Source organism: Alligator sinensis, unplaced genomic scaffold, assembly GCF_000455745.1.
Source record: "Alligator sinensis unplaced genomic scaffold, ASM45574v1 scaffold344_1, whole genome shotgun sequence".
Classification (NCBI taxonomy): domain Eukaryota; kingdom Metazoa; phylum Chordata; order Crocodylia; family Alligatoridae; genus Alligator; species Alligator sinensis.
Genome location: NW_005842427.1, coordinates 542,990 through 557,278, shown reverse-complemented (window position 1 = coordinate 557,278; position 14,289 = coordinate 542,990). Strand labels below are relative to the sequence as shown.

Below are 14,289 nucleotides of genomic sequence, written 5' to 3'. Positions count from 1 at the left end.
TTCCCCGCGCTCTGCCCCTGCCCCTGCCCGGCGGGTCGGGGTCGGGGGGAGCCGCTCTTTAATGAAGGGGCAGGTTCCCCCCAGGCAGAGGAGGGCTGTGGGGTCAGTGAGGGCACCTGAGTTTATTCCCCTTCTCTCCCCTCCATGCGGAGGACGGCTGTGGGGTCCAGCTAGGACACCTGGGTCCTCTGCAAAGCTACCTGTGGTGAGGCACAGAGGCCACAAACTGGTGTTCAGAGCCAGGGATGGGCCCCTGCGCAGCCTGGCCAGGTTCAAAATGCATGAAGTGTTTCACAAAGACATGCATGCCCAGGCTCCTTCCTTGTCTGAGACCGGCTTAAAAAAGCAGGTGTTTAATAGACATAGATGCCCGGGTCTTTCTTTTCTTTGCCCCTGGTTTCAGAGTTGCCCGGGTGCCTTTGGGTCACCTGCACAAACTTTTCCAAGGCTGCCAACTTTGCCCCCCTCCCATGGGAATGCTTACATAAGGGCCTGGCCCCAAGCATTGGGGCCCCTAAGGAAAACACCGTTTTCCCCCAGAGTGACAACACACTTGTGAGAGCTGGCAGCATCCACCCACAGCGCAGGGGCTCTCCATTTCAGGGCATCCCAGACGAGTTCAGGGCTGGCACAGGGGGACCATACTGTCCAAGCTCTATGTTGCTCTTTCACAGCATCTGATGACATGAGCTCATGTTCATGAAAGCTCGTGCTCTGTATCTGATTGTTAGTTTATAAAGGTGTATATCTACCCTGCCTTCTGTCTGACTTCAGACTAACATGGCTAACTACCTCTCTCAAGCTATGCCTGCCATAGTAGGTTTTCCTCTTGTATGGACTGTGATGTCTGTGGCAGCACAGTAGCATGGGAGGTAGCCTAGCTTCGTTGAAACCAAGTAAAAGAGACTCCTGAGATCACACCCCAGCTCTGACACCATCTCTTCTTTATATTAGGAAGTTTGAGTCTGCTGGGCAGCAGGTAGAAAGGGCAGAGAGTAGGGTGGCCACCATAGCGGATAGTCTGGTTGTCCTCTGTTGATACGAAACTAGATGTCTTTATGTCCTCTATTTTTCTCTTCAAGAGAAAAACAGAGGACAGAGGAGCAGAAAACTGGAATGTTCTCTACAATGGCCACCCTAGCAGAGAATGATGGGTAGTTTGCTGGAAAAGTTATGCCTGCTGAAGTGTAAATGGAAAAAGAGCAGGAGGGATCAGGCTTGTATTTGAGATATCACCACTGTGACAAATGCTGGCACATCTCCACTGTAACCCCTCTGCCAGGCACTGGATGGCAATAACAGATCAGATTTAGTGGTTTAACTTTTCAAATCTGGCACAAGCCCTGCTCAAAAACCTTGGAAAACAAAATTTAACTCGGTGTTTTAGAGTGAACAAACTTCAGGCGATGTTAAATAAAACCATGTTTATTACAGGGGGAAAGGGAGAGAACACACGACCTTAATTATTGAACACCAATTGAAACTCCAAATGGTTATCAATGTGTTGTCATGAAATGGGATTCAGGACTAGGGTGTGAAGGATTGACATTTGATGAATGACAGAAAGGCTTTATTTACTACAAGTATTCCCTGTTAAATGAGCCTAAAGCACAGCAAAATCCAGTATTTAGCTGTAAAGGTGATAGTTTCTCACCAATATAGGCAAAGAGGTGATCTCCGTCTTGTCAGCTTGTCAAGGTGTGGATCCGTCCAGCTAGAAGATCAGTTGAGTGAAGTAGCAGTTCTTGTCAGAATGATTTCTCATTCTTGAAGCACATGCTATTAGCTATTTCATTTCTCTTTTATACCCTTTAGTCCAGCATCTTCAAAGCATTCTTGTGCTTGTGTGATCAAGCGAAAATCCCAAGCAGTAATTAACAGGAAAATCCTGTTAATCAAACTGTTCATTATTGGTTATCATAAAATCCCAATTTTGATTGAATGACCTTCCTCAGTAACAAGAGGTTATCCATCTCTACTAAGTTGGAACATATCAAGAAATTGATTAACTACCAGGAAAAACACAAGATTTTTGAGGAGTCATCTTTGGAAGATCAAGGAGTAAATCAGGAGGAGACACTTATCAAAGCCCATAGGGAGAATGTCTCTTCCTACACAAAAATATGAGTTAATTGCAAAGAACTAATATTAATTAACCAAAGTTAGACATTTCACACAGTTACATACCAGACAAATAGGAGCCTGCTTAAAATCATCATAAACATAGTAAGATAAGCTGGAAGTGATGCCTCATTATTTCTTTTCAGAAGGCCCAGCCACAAACTTCTATCCTTTGCACTATGCAATTGTCATCAATATTTTGTATTTTAACTTTTGTGAGTAGGCCCGGCCCAGCTCAGCTTGAGTTTCACAGTCATCACAGTCTCCGTCACTGGTAAAGTAGTCCTGGGGTGCTACTACCTAATCCACTCAGTTGAGAAGGAAGACTCCCCCAGGGCTCCTCTCTAGGGGCTCCGTCACCTACACCAGTTAAGGTAGCAAGTGCTGGGTAGGGAGCAGACCTGGACACAGGCATGAGCAAACCGGGTGGCCATCTGGGGCCCGGACAGAAAGGGTGCCAAAAATGGAAAAAAAAAATTACAATTGCAAAAAAAAAGTTTTAATATTGTGCATATACGTATACCTAATCCTGCATTTTTATTTCCATGAATTTGGCTTATATGTACCATTATTTCAGTTTGTGAGACAAAATCATATTGTTTTCGTGACTTATCAAACGTGTGTTTACACTCGAAAGATGTAAACACTACAAGATGAAAAATACATGACTTCTCTCAACCGTCCCACGTCAGTTGTAAATAAAGCCACACCGTTTACATGGTTGTGCGCAGCCGCGATTCAGTGCTACTGCTACTAGCACTGAGTGGTTAACATCTTCTATACATCATCTATTATAATTTATAAAATAGATTTTTTTTCCATTGTCCAATTATTATTATCATTATCTCTTGTGAAGGGGGGCCCGATACTAAAAGTTCGCCCAGGACCACAAGGAGTCTAGGTACAGCACTAATAGGAAGCCTTGGGTAGTGGAGTTGGTTACTCTATCGCTGAGGTGCACTGCTGGTGCGGTTTGCTGACTGGTGGGGTTTGCTGCTGCACCCACTGCCACCAGAGGACCTTGCCACTCTCCAACCACCTGCACTCCTCTTCTACTGGTCCTATTCAAGTTGCCAGTGTACCCTAGCTCTTTTAAATCCTAACCTACTGCAACAGCAGGCTCAGAGATGTTCTGCTTTTATTTCTACCTTAACTCACTACAGAAAGTTTTGCTTACGTGAATTTGTCTTTGAGGAGTTGGTATACCACAAGGCTGCTCAAGAACAGATTCTTGGTCCACAACTTCTCTTGCTCCTCATGACCACTGTCTCTGTGCTAAAACTGAGTGAGGATCACTGCACTGCGTATATGTCTTGTGCATCTCACAGTAAGGGCTGACCTTCCAGTAACCTTTATGTAACTCCATTAGCAACATTTATGCACCTACAAACTTCACAATTTTGGAAGGGAGGGCTGGAGGACACAAAATCTGATCCACCTGCCATTTGTAATTGCACCCTTTAATCCCAAACAGTAAAATCCAGGTTCACAAATAGTGAAAACAAATAGGTACAAGTAATCCCCAAACCTCCAAACATTTATACTAATGAAGGGTATGCAAAGAAAGAATACACAGTTACCATTTCAGAATGTAATCATAGTCCAAAGTGCATAGCAAGCACTGTTACACTGCTATATCACAAAATCATATTATGTGAATCATTTTTCAGTCCAGGTGTGAGCAGCAAACTAATTCCCACCAGTTTTCTCTTTACATTTGTAGACTATAGGAGGCCTTAAGCTGTTTAGTGATAGGATAGGGCAGGATAGGATAGAGTTACTTGTATTTGCTTCACTGTAGTTTGGCTAAGAGAAGAACAGGCAAAGAACATGATTGGGTGAGAGATGACACAAGATGTGAACCATTTTAGAAAACTCAAGAAAGATGGATTGAAAAAACTAGAGTAAATGTTGCAGTCACCTCAAGTACATTTAGAGATCTGATGAAAGACAAGGGTAATTTTAGACAAGATGTAGATTATAAAAGGAATAAGACTAGGCATATGATTATTGACTAGAGTAGCATGAATTAGGAATATTTTTGTATTTTACCTCATTTAGTAAACTGTTGATATTTTAGCCAAACAATAGGGAATAAAACATGGGTCCACTTCGGGATTTTTGCTCTTCAGCCTTGAACTATGGTTCTTTCTGAATCGCTCGCTTGCAAATCTACTTGCTTAGCTTTACTTAGCAACTTCATTTTTGAAGCCTAGGTAAGAAGGTCCTTCCCTAATGGGCTGCCTACCTGTTAGAGCCTTTTAAAGACTTTAGGACCTAGAAATTTTAAATTTAAATTGCTTTCAAATATTGTAAGATTGTTATGCCTTTAGATAAATGTGCATTTTATAAATTTTAATAATTTGCTTGCGATACCTTATCTGTACTGTTATTTATATCTTTTCTATTTTTTAATTGAATTTGCAATAACAAATAGGTATATTTATGTTGTGAGTATTTAACTTTGGTGGAACTGATTCTTTGAACCTTTCTTGCTTCTCAGAGTACATCTGAGAGTTAACACGTTTGGCTCCCTTTTTGCGTCCTTTAGTCCAGTTGATGTGTACAGCTAACCACATGTCAGCTATGCCCTTCCCCCTTTCTCTTACCATTTCCTCCCGTTAGTCTAAATTCCTCTGTCTGATTACACTATTACTTCTCTCAGCTCCTGAAAACATGTTTCTTCCATTAGACATTAATATCTTAGTCTTCCCCACCTTTCTTCTTGGCAGTGTCAACAAAACAAGAAAACATGGTGTAAATTAAAGAAGACAGAGTATACTTTTTGCTGAATGTTGCTGCCAATTTTTCAGTTTTATTTTTTAATTCCATCTGTCACTTGCAATAGGCTAAATGAAGAAGTCTTTGGGAAAGAGACCAGCCTCTTTAGGTTTTTTTTGAAGCACTTAGCACATGCATTTGAAGCGAGGGAATAACTTGTTTGTTCTTTGAAGCACTTAGGACACACACTTGAGGCTAGGGAATTATAAATCATAATAAATCCAATAATGAAGATGTTTTGCAGTATGAAATACTAAGAAGTCATGAGTTGCTTATTTAAAAAGGCAGAAAAAATTTTGCCGGGTGACTTTAAACTGTCCACAGAAAATTCTGTTGCTTTCCTCTCCCAGGAGAACTCACTGCTGGAGAAGTAGCAAATTCTGATTCAGAAGCATTTTCCACCCATTTTGTTTAGGGGTAAAGGACAGCACAAAGGGCAAAGTAATGGAGACTCAACAACACCCATCCAGGCATGAAGATTCACTTTTCATGCAGCGGAGCGGGCATGTTAGCAAAGTATCAGGTTAGCCACATGGTGGCAGCAAATAATTGAGTGTGGATAGTATCCCCATGTATTAAACCTATTATAAATTGCCTCAGGAAGCAGGGTCTAGGGATTGACTTCCTGGGTCAGCCAGCACAGGTTATCCCAAACCAGGGGAACATGTTGCTGAAAAAGACCCCTTCTGAGTGATTACTTCTCACTGTAACATGGAGAACAAGGTTCTTTGCTATTTAAAACCGCACCTGATGGATCCAGACCATGCCAGGACAAGAAATGCAAAACCTGCCAATACATCTCTTCTACTCCCACAATAATTACATCCAGCAACAGAACCATCACCATTCCTGGATCTTACACCTGCACCTCCAGAAATGTTATACAGGTTTCCCTCGATTTATGCAGTACATGCGTTCCCAGAAAACTGTGCATATATTGAATTCACATAAAGGGAAGCCAATTTACAATGTAAGAAATAGGGATAAATTCCCACAGCGGTGAGGGAGGGAGGGAGGGAGGAAGGCCGGGACTCAGGAAGGGGGGGGGAATATGTGTGCGAGACGAGACCAGGCTGCCATTGCAGGCTGGGGCTGGCAGTGGCACCAGGCTCTTCCTGGCACTCAGGGTGGGTTGCGGTGCTGGGAGGGGGGCTGCTGCCACCCTAAAATTTGCTGCAGCCCCCTCAACCTGTCCTTCCAGCACTGCCACCAGGCACCAGGAAGAGCCTGGTGCTGCCACTGGCCCCAGTCTGCAGCAGCAGCCTGCTCTTGTGCTGCACACAGATCCAGGGGCACATGCTCCCCCCTTCCCCTCCAGGAAGAGCCTGGCACAGCCTCCACAGCCCACAGCCCTCCTGGGGTACGCATAGCAGCAAGAGTCATGCCCCCATGTCCCGCACCCCACATCCACTGACAGTTCCCTCTGCATTGCTCTCTGCTGCAGCCCTGGGCCTTAACTTGTCCCCACTGACCCCCCCCGCTGCAGCGGCCCCAGGAGCAGCCAGGCCCAGCTGCCTGCAGCCACTGGGCTGCACCGTGCCCCGAGCCCCCCGGGGCTCCGCTTGTCTCCACTCACCCCAGCTTCTGATCTGATGCAGCAGACCTAAAAGCAGTTGATACCACCTGCCTGCACCATGGCATGGCACAGCCCAGGGGCTGGGGTGAGTGGGGACAAGCGGAGCTCTGTGGGGTTCAGGGCATGGTGCAGCCTACCGGCTGCAGGCAGCTGGCGTCGACCGCTCCCAGAGCAGCTGCAGCAGGGGCTGGGGTGAGTGGGGCCCTGGTCCCATGGCCCTTTCCCCTGCCCCCACAGACTTACCTGCTTGTGGGGGGTGCCTATGCTGATTGCATAAGAGTGAATTTACCTTGCATATAATTAATTTTGGTTATAAGAAGTGTCATTGCATACGAGCGAATTCGCATATACAGAACTGTCATAAATAGAGGGAAACCTGTATAACTCATCCAGTGCACCCAACGCCCTGATGGAAAAGATGTAAGAGAAACCAAACAACAACTGCATGCCAGGATGAATGCACACCGAAAATCTATTGAAGACAAGAATACCCAACTACCTGTGGGGGCACATGTCTCACAGGACAATCATTCCCTCTCCGAACTCTCAGTTCTAATCCTCAAAGGGAAATTACAAAACATCTTTCATAGATGAGCCTATGAACTTCACTTCATAAATCTACTGGATACAAAAAATCATGGACTCAATATAGACATTGGATTTATGATACATTACAACCTGCCTGGCATCTGAATCACCAGATACCTACCAGACCTGACCTCTTACACTTTTCTTCCGCCCCCCCCCCACTTTCTCCTCTCCCTTCCCCTACTTTTCTGCCCTTTGTCTTCCTAATTTCCAGCTATTTCCTTTTCACAGACAGCCTCTTTTCTACCTTAAATTATTACTACTGTGGAGTCTCCCTTACTCACCTTTAGCTTTTTTTCCTCCTGCTTTTTCCCCTTTCCCTTTTCTGCTTTACCTTTTGTTTTCCTAATTTCTACCTATTTACATTCTCACTGACATCCTGTCACACTTTTAGCTTCTCTCTTTCCTTGGAGTCTCAGAGCAGCAGAGACTCCCTATGCCTGAAGAAGGGTGATTGCACCCGAAAGCTTGCTAAGAACTTTTTTCCAACTACTCAGTTGGGCTAATAAAAGATATCAAATCTACTCAAAGAACCTTGCCTTGCTATTTAAAAGGGTTTTGTCTGAACAGATGTGGTGAGACAGACCGATAGAGGGTCTGAGAGGATGTAATCACAGGCCCTAATTAACATGGTGGTAATGCAAAGGGAACTGTCCATAGTTTCAGTTGGAGCATGAGGTCAGGAGCAATAGTCTGAAACTAAGGAGAGGAGTTTACAGTCTAACCTACTGCTTTTCACTTGTTCTAAAACATTCAATCTTTGGGCAAAGATTTAGCTGGCCTTGTATCTACCTGATGGTGGTTTTTTAAAAATTCATTTTTAGTTAAATTTCTTTCACTTGTTATCTTTTAATTTGAAAATTAAAACCCAGTGTTCTCCCATTGAAAACAGTTCCAATCATATTTTAAACACAGCGTTGCATAACAAAAGAATTCACTTGTTTTTCCCCCTGCTTTTTTTTTTCTGTGCCTCAGTACCATCAAATGAGACAAGGAAGACGTCGTTGTGTAATGAGCATCCACTATCCCGGATCCCACTGGTTCAGAAGAAATCAGACTTGTTGCTGGATTGGCTGATCACTGGTAATCAATTAGGAAGATGTTAGAGCATAAGGAATTGTCCTTGTGCTAGTGACAAGAGGCTTGCACTGTATTCAGAAGCCAGGGCAGAGATGCACCTTATAGACTAACTAAAATAGACATGCATAAGCTTTCATGAGCAAGCACTCACTTCATCAGATATTGTGAAAGGACCTGCACAAAGCAAGCAATGAAGCAGGGAGAGTGATCTGAATATGAGAGAGAGTTAGTTAGTCATATTAGCGTGAAGCCAGGCAGAAAGCAAGGTAGATTTGGACATTATAGGCTAACTGCATCAGAGATGCATAAAGTTTTGTGAGTAGCAACTTGCTTCATCAGATGCTAAGAAGAGAGTCCCTTAGCATCTGATGAAGTAAGCTGTTGCTTACAAAAGCATATGCATCTCTGATTCAGTTAGTCTGTAAGGTGCAAATCTGTCCTGCCTTCTTTTTGAATACAGAAGACAGGGAAGGGAGGGAGAGAGGAGGGGGACCAGTGCTGAAAGAGACAAACAAATAATAAACCCATAGGAATATAGGGGTCAAAAAAGTTAATCCAGGTAATGGGTTAAGAATCCTATTCAGACCATACTTAACACAGTCCGGTCTGGGGTTGATCTCTCATTTCACATTTTTGCATTCAGGTCAGTTTTTTTTTCAATGTATCTGGTTCCAGATGAGCCTGGTGTACTGTGAACTTTTTTAGAAGTATTTTATTTTTCCCTCTCCTTTCATTTGGTGTCAAGAATATATACTATGTGGGTAATTAATTATATGCATGCATGAGTTAACAGTGTATTTTCTAAAATGTGGCCATGGTAATTTAACACCACAAGAAATGGTCAAAGTCCCACAACATTTTCATAGAAAACATAGAAAATTAGGGTTGGTAGGGACATCAGGAGGTCATCTAGTCCAACCCCTGCTCAAAGCAGGACCATCTCCAACTAGATCATCCCAGATAAAGTTTGTCTTGCTGGGTCTTAAAAGCCTCCAAGGATGGAGATTCCACCACATTGCTGGGTAACCTGTTCCAGTGCTTTACTACCCTCCTGGTGAGAAAGGTTTTCCTAATATCTAACCTAAACTTCCCTTGCTGCAACTTGAGACCATTGCTCCCTGTTCTGTCATCTGCCACCACTAAGAACAGTCCAGCTCCATCCTCTTTGGAACCTCCCTGCAGGTACTTGATGGCTGCTACTAAGTCCCCTCTCAGTCTTCTCTTCTCCAAACTAAATAAGCCTAGTTCCCTCAGCCTGTCCTCAGAAGTCATGTGCTCCAGCCCTCTCACCATTTTTGTTGCCCTCCACTGGACTCTCTTCAATTGGTCCACATCCTTTCTGTAGTGGTGGGCCCAAAACTGAACACAGTACTCCAGATGTGGCCTCACCACTGCTGAATAGAGCGCAATAATCACTTCCCTTGATCTACTGGCAGCACTCCTACCAATGCAGCCCAGTATGCCGTTAGCTTTCTTGGCAACAAGGGCGTGCTGTTGGTTCATATTCAGGTTATTGTCCACTGTAATCCCCAGGTCCTTTTCTGCAGAGCTGCTGCGCAGCCAGGCAGCCCCCAGCCTGTACTGGTGCATGGGATTGTTCCATCCTAAGTGCAGGACTTTGCATTTGTCCTTGTTGAACCTCATGAGATTTCTTTTGGTCCTGTCTGAATCCTAGCCCTACCCTCCAGTGTATCTACTACTCCCTGCAGCTTGGTGTCATCTGCAAACTTGCTACAGGTGCACTCCATCCCATTTTCCAGGTCACTGTGAAGATATTAAATAAAACTGGCCCCAGAGCCAGGAACCCCTTGCACCGAGCACTCGCATCGTGCTAAGAATTCTGCTGTGTCGAGGCACTTTTAATTACTAAGTACAGACAGTTCCTACACTCTCCGTAAGGCTTCTTTAAAGTACAGCCATTTTGTAATGCCATAGTGTGCCTGGATTCTGGCTGCATCCTGTTCAGTGCTTGGGTTTGTCTCCAGTAATTCTGAACTGTTCTGTAAGAACAGATATCTCAATTGCTTCCTCTGAACCCTGCTGCTCTAGGCTAATGATAATTTTTTCAGAGTAATAGGTGTGTCTCTACAAAGATTCCAGCCTGTCACGGAGCAAATACACTGTGGGATCAACTGCTGTAAAGAACGAAAATTAGCAAGTGTGCTTGAAACAAAATAGGACAATCTTTGGTCCTTCTGAATCTTTTGGTGAGGATCTGCAGCCCCCATATACTGGTACTTCTGAAATAATCATCTACATCAGGCAAAGGATAATTCAGAGATTCCTTACATGTGTTATGATCACCTGGGTGGATGTGTTTTGTTTGAGTACCATCATTCTCTTTGCTGCCCAATCACTTCTTTCCATTTTAGATCTGATGTACTTGGTCATCCAACTTCATGCTCTGGGCGTACTCCCATCTGAAGGCTTTGTGGCACCGGGTACATGTTGAGAAATACTCTTTGGGTCTAGAATACCATCTGCCTAGTCCTGAATAATTCCAGGACAGCAGGGTAGTTGGATGCTACACAAAATAGATGTTTTTTGCCTCCTGATAATGATACAGGCTGATCCCCTCAGAGCATGCCAGAAAGGAGGTTACCCTTCACCCCCCGATCTCACCCTTCTCTGCCTTGCAGCTGAATAATACTTTTGCTCAGGAAGCCTTCACGTACATGTCTAGTAAATATCTTCAGGGAAGAGCCAGCAGTTACGCTGTTTGGATCTAGTCCTTGTGATCCATGGACCTCTCAGCATTCATTCCCTAGAGTCATGGCACTTGATTTACTATGTTGTGTGTCAGCTGGAGAAAGTTGCGCTTGAGGATGGGTTTAAGGGTTTTTACCCTATGAATTTGCTGCAGTGTTCCCATTTCATGCTTCTTCAATTTCTTTCCTCTCTGGATCAGGCAATTCAATGATAAGCAGTCCATGTTTGACCTACCCAGCCCTTCTCCCCCTTTATACCCCTTTTACATTTAAAGGGCAGTCCTCTCTAGCCCATCACTGCACCTGGTCCTATTCATACAACCCTGTACATTCCCTTCTCCTTTTTTGTCAGCATCTCAGTGTTTCCAGGTTACAATCCTTTTGACAACTGGGCAGCATCTTGGAAGGATTCACATCTAGCCCTTTACAATACCCTCTAGGAGGCTGTTCAAGTGCTGCTTGTTCCTCATTTCCCCACAGTGTCAGCTTGCTCTATTTATTAAAACAATCCCTCTCCATATGTCCTTAGTTTAGCCTGGGACAGCCACCAAATTGGCCAGAATCTGTGGCTCACTGCTGCCGGTAGCTACATCTACATGTTTCCAGACAATGACCATGATCTAAAAACACACATGTGCAGCAGTCTTTCCCAGTAAATTTTGTTGGTAGAAAATGCAATATAGAGCCAATTATGTTTCAAAATTTTGAGCTTTCAGGAGATAAACTGTTCTTAGTCACAGTCAGATACCATAGTTCCTGTGTATAATATATAGCTGTGTATAACATCCAAAATGGGATAACATGGTGCTAAGAAGTTTTCAACATAAACTTGATTGAATTTGGTCAGCTGTTTTGTAATAATACATATTATTTGTTATGTGTCTACAGTATACAAGATGCACATTGTTTTTGGAGGGATCCTTTTTGAGGGAAAAATGCATTGTGTACGCTGAAAAATACCAGTAACAGAAAATGCTGTGATGCCCCCAGTGCCCTAGACATTGGCAGTGGTAGAAATCATATTATGTGCAAAGCAGATCCCAGCAGATGAAGCTCCTTGAGGCTACAGAGGAACATGAAAAATCTTCAGGGTCTGATAGGGAAAAAGTTAAACCCTTCTCCATCCCAACCATTAACACCTTAGCCATGTGATCTTTACTCATATGCGTCTATGCTCATGGGATTTGCTGCCACTGCCTCAGACTACTGGTGTAGCTAGGCTGATGCCTTTCCTTCAGCTCTATCTTTCCTGCCACTCCCCCTGTGACATGCCTATATCTGGCTTTCAAAGGAAGGACAATTCCCTGCGTTAATTTATCTGGTCAATTGTGAACGGGAGGGGACTCCTTCCTGACCCCTGATGGAAACCAGCTGAGGCCCCACTGCATGAGACTTAATTCTATTTTTTATTTCAGCAACATAGTTAAAACAACACATATTGTGAGCAAAGCAAAAGTTACATTTCTTTCTGAAGCATGGAAGCGAGAAATGCAGGAGGGGAAGGTGGGAAGCGAACAATGTGAGACAGAGTTGGGGTTATCAGAAATAGCCGCTGTAGCCCTGCAAATCTCCCACAGCGGTCTACAAAACACAGACGAGTAATGCACTTGCTCCAAATTGCTTATAGGGTAGAAAACTCTGAAAAGCAACATAAACATTCTCAGTGAACTCTGCAAGTTGTGGCTACAGGGCTGACTTCCTGCAAATCTTGTAAATTAACTGGTAATCCTTCAATCTTTTGTTGCAACATTCTCTCTCTGTGGGTCTTCAATTCAAGATTCTTATGCACTGAGACCTGTGATGAAAAGTTTCTTAATTAATACCAAAACTATTAACATGAACCTTGATATTGCCAGGGCCTCTCCTGACCCCAGCATGACAAGAGCACAGGGGAATATTTTATGAAAAGATAGTGCCACTCCCCCTGCGACATGCCTATGAAACCATCACGCCCTTTTAACTAACGGCCTTGATACACAGTCATTTTGGGCAGCTCCTTGAGCTCTTAACCCCTGGATTATCCGCACATTAACATTTTTAAATGGTTTAAAGCACTCATCATGCAGCTCAAAGTTACGGCACTCCAGGGTAGGATTATCTCTTGCTCCGCACTACCCAGCTCCTGTTCCATTAAGGTGTGGCTATTCCCCATAGATGTGCAGCTCAAATTGAAGGTGTGAGCGCTCCAAACTCCAAGCTAGCACTAAGATAGTCAATATCTGGGCAGCTCACAGTGTAAGGTGTAATAAGGCCCTAAAACTCCAGCAGACCAAAGACTTTACATTGCAGGTTTTTGACAGGTTTTGCTCCCAAAATACATAATTTGATCAGAAATGAGTTTTAGTTCCTACTTAGTCCTACACAGAGGCTTTGGTCCTTAGGAATGAATTTCACAGATGCAAACACAAAATCTCTATATCAACCAAACAACCTCCTGCCTTCCAAACCATTTTAAAATTTGCAATCCAGTGTTCAAATATTTAACCGAAATGCTTTGCAATTATTAAGAGGCAAACGGGTGAAGACCAAAATATTGACAAATCACAAGATAAACAGAAGGAAAAGAGAGACCGAAAAGCTACTTCATGAAACAAAGGGAAAAATAAACATAATAGGGAAGGAAGAGCAAAAGTTAAATAAAATGTTGTAGGGGGGCAGTTCCCCTTCTCTGATCCTTGTCTTTCCATGTTTGTGCTTCTTAATTTATTTTAATAACCTGTTGCTTTCACTGTTAATACATTTCCCTTAAGTCATGGGTCATTGTTTCCCTCCCTGGCTTGGGTCATTCTGTATTTTACCACTTACTTGGTGCGCCTACAGGAGACGTTTACTGTGGAGTTGCCTAATTAGCTCAGGAGTAAAGCCAGCATCTACATGTGCAGCCCTACTGGGCCGCAGTAAACTAATTAACTCTGCCGTAGGTTAGTACTTGTAAACACAGGTACTATTCTGTGGCAGTGTTATTAAGTGCGCTACAACACACGTGTAGAAGCTGATGGGGATGACTGGAGCCCAAGGCTGCTTCAGTGCAAGGGCTAGGGTGACCATCTTTTCAAAATGTAAAATGCAGGACACATGAGGCTGGCAGCCAGGCAGAGGTTGCGTGGTGCAGCCCTGAGTCTGTGGGGGAAGTGCATCCCCTCCATGCTGTCACCGTCACTGCCAGCCCCAGGGAACAAGTCATCCACAGTCCCCATGCCGCCTGCTCGAGCATGCACAAAACAATGGGATGGGCAGGTGGTGGGAGCCCCCTCCAGCACCGCAGGGGCAGGATCGGGGACAGGGGCGAGGCAGGAATCAACGTCCCAGTCCCCAGCAACAGGTTGTGCCACAGCCCTTGCCCCAAGGACACCCTCTGTGCCCAGGTGGCCCCGGACATATTACCACTGTCTCCGCATCCTCCTGGCTGCCACCCGAACTGGGCTTGGTGCTTGC

General features: G+C 44.2%; 1 long non-coding RNA gene across 1 annotated transcript in view; it reads right to left on the bottom strand.

The window, feature by feature from the left end:
* Positions 1-12,317: 12,317 nt before the first annotated feature.
* LOC112551331 overlaps positions 12,318-14,289 on the bottom strand; it is a 13,238-nt gene continuing 11,266 nt past the window's right edge. Inside the window, exon 3 of the long non-coding RNA XR_003095618.1 lies at positions 12,318-12,649. This is a non-coding gene — a long non-coding RNA (uncharacterized LOC112551331). The remainder of the gene's footprint in view (positions 12,650-14,289) is intronic.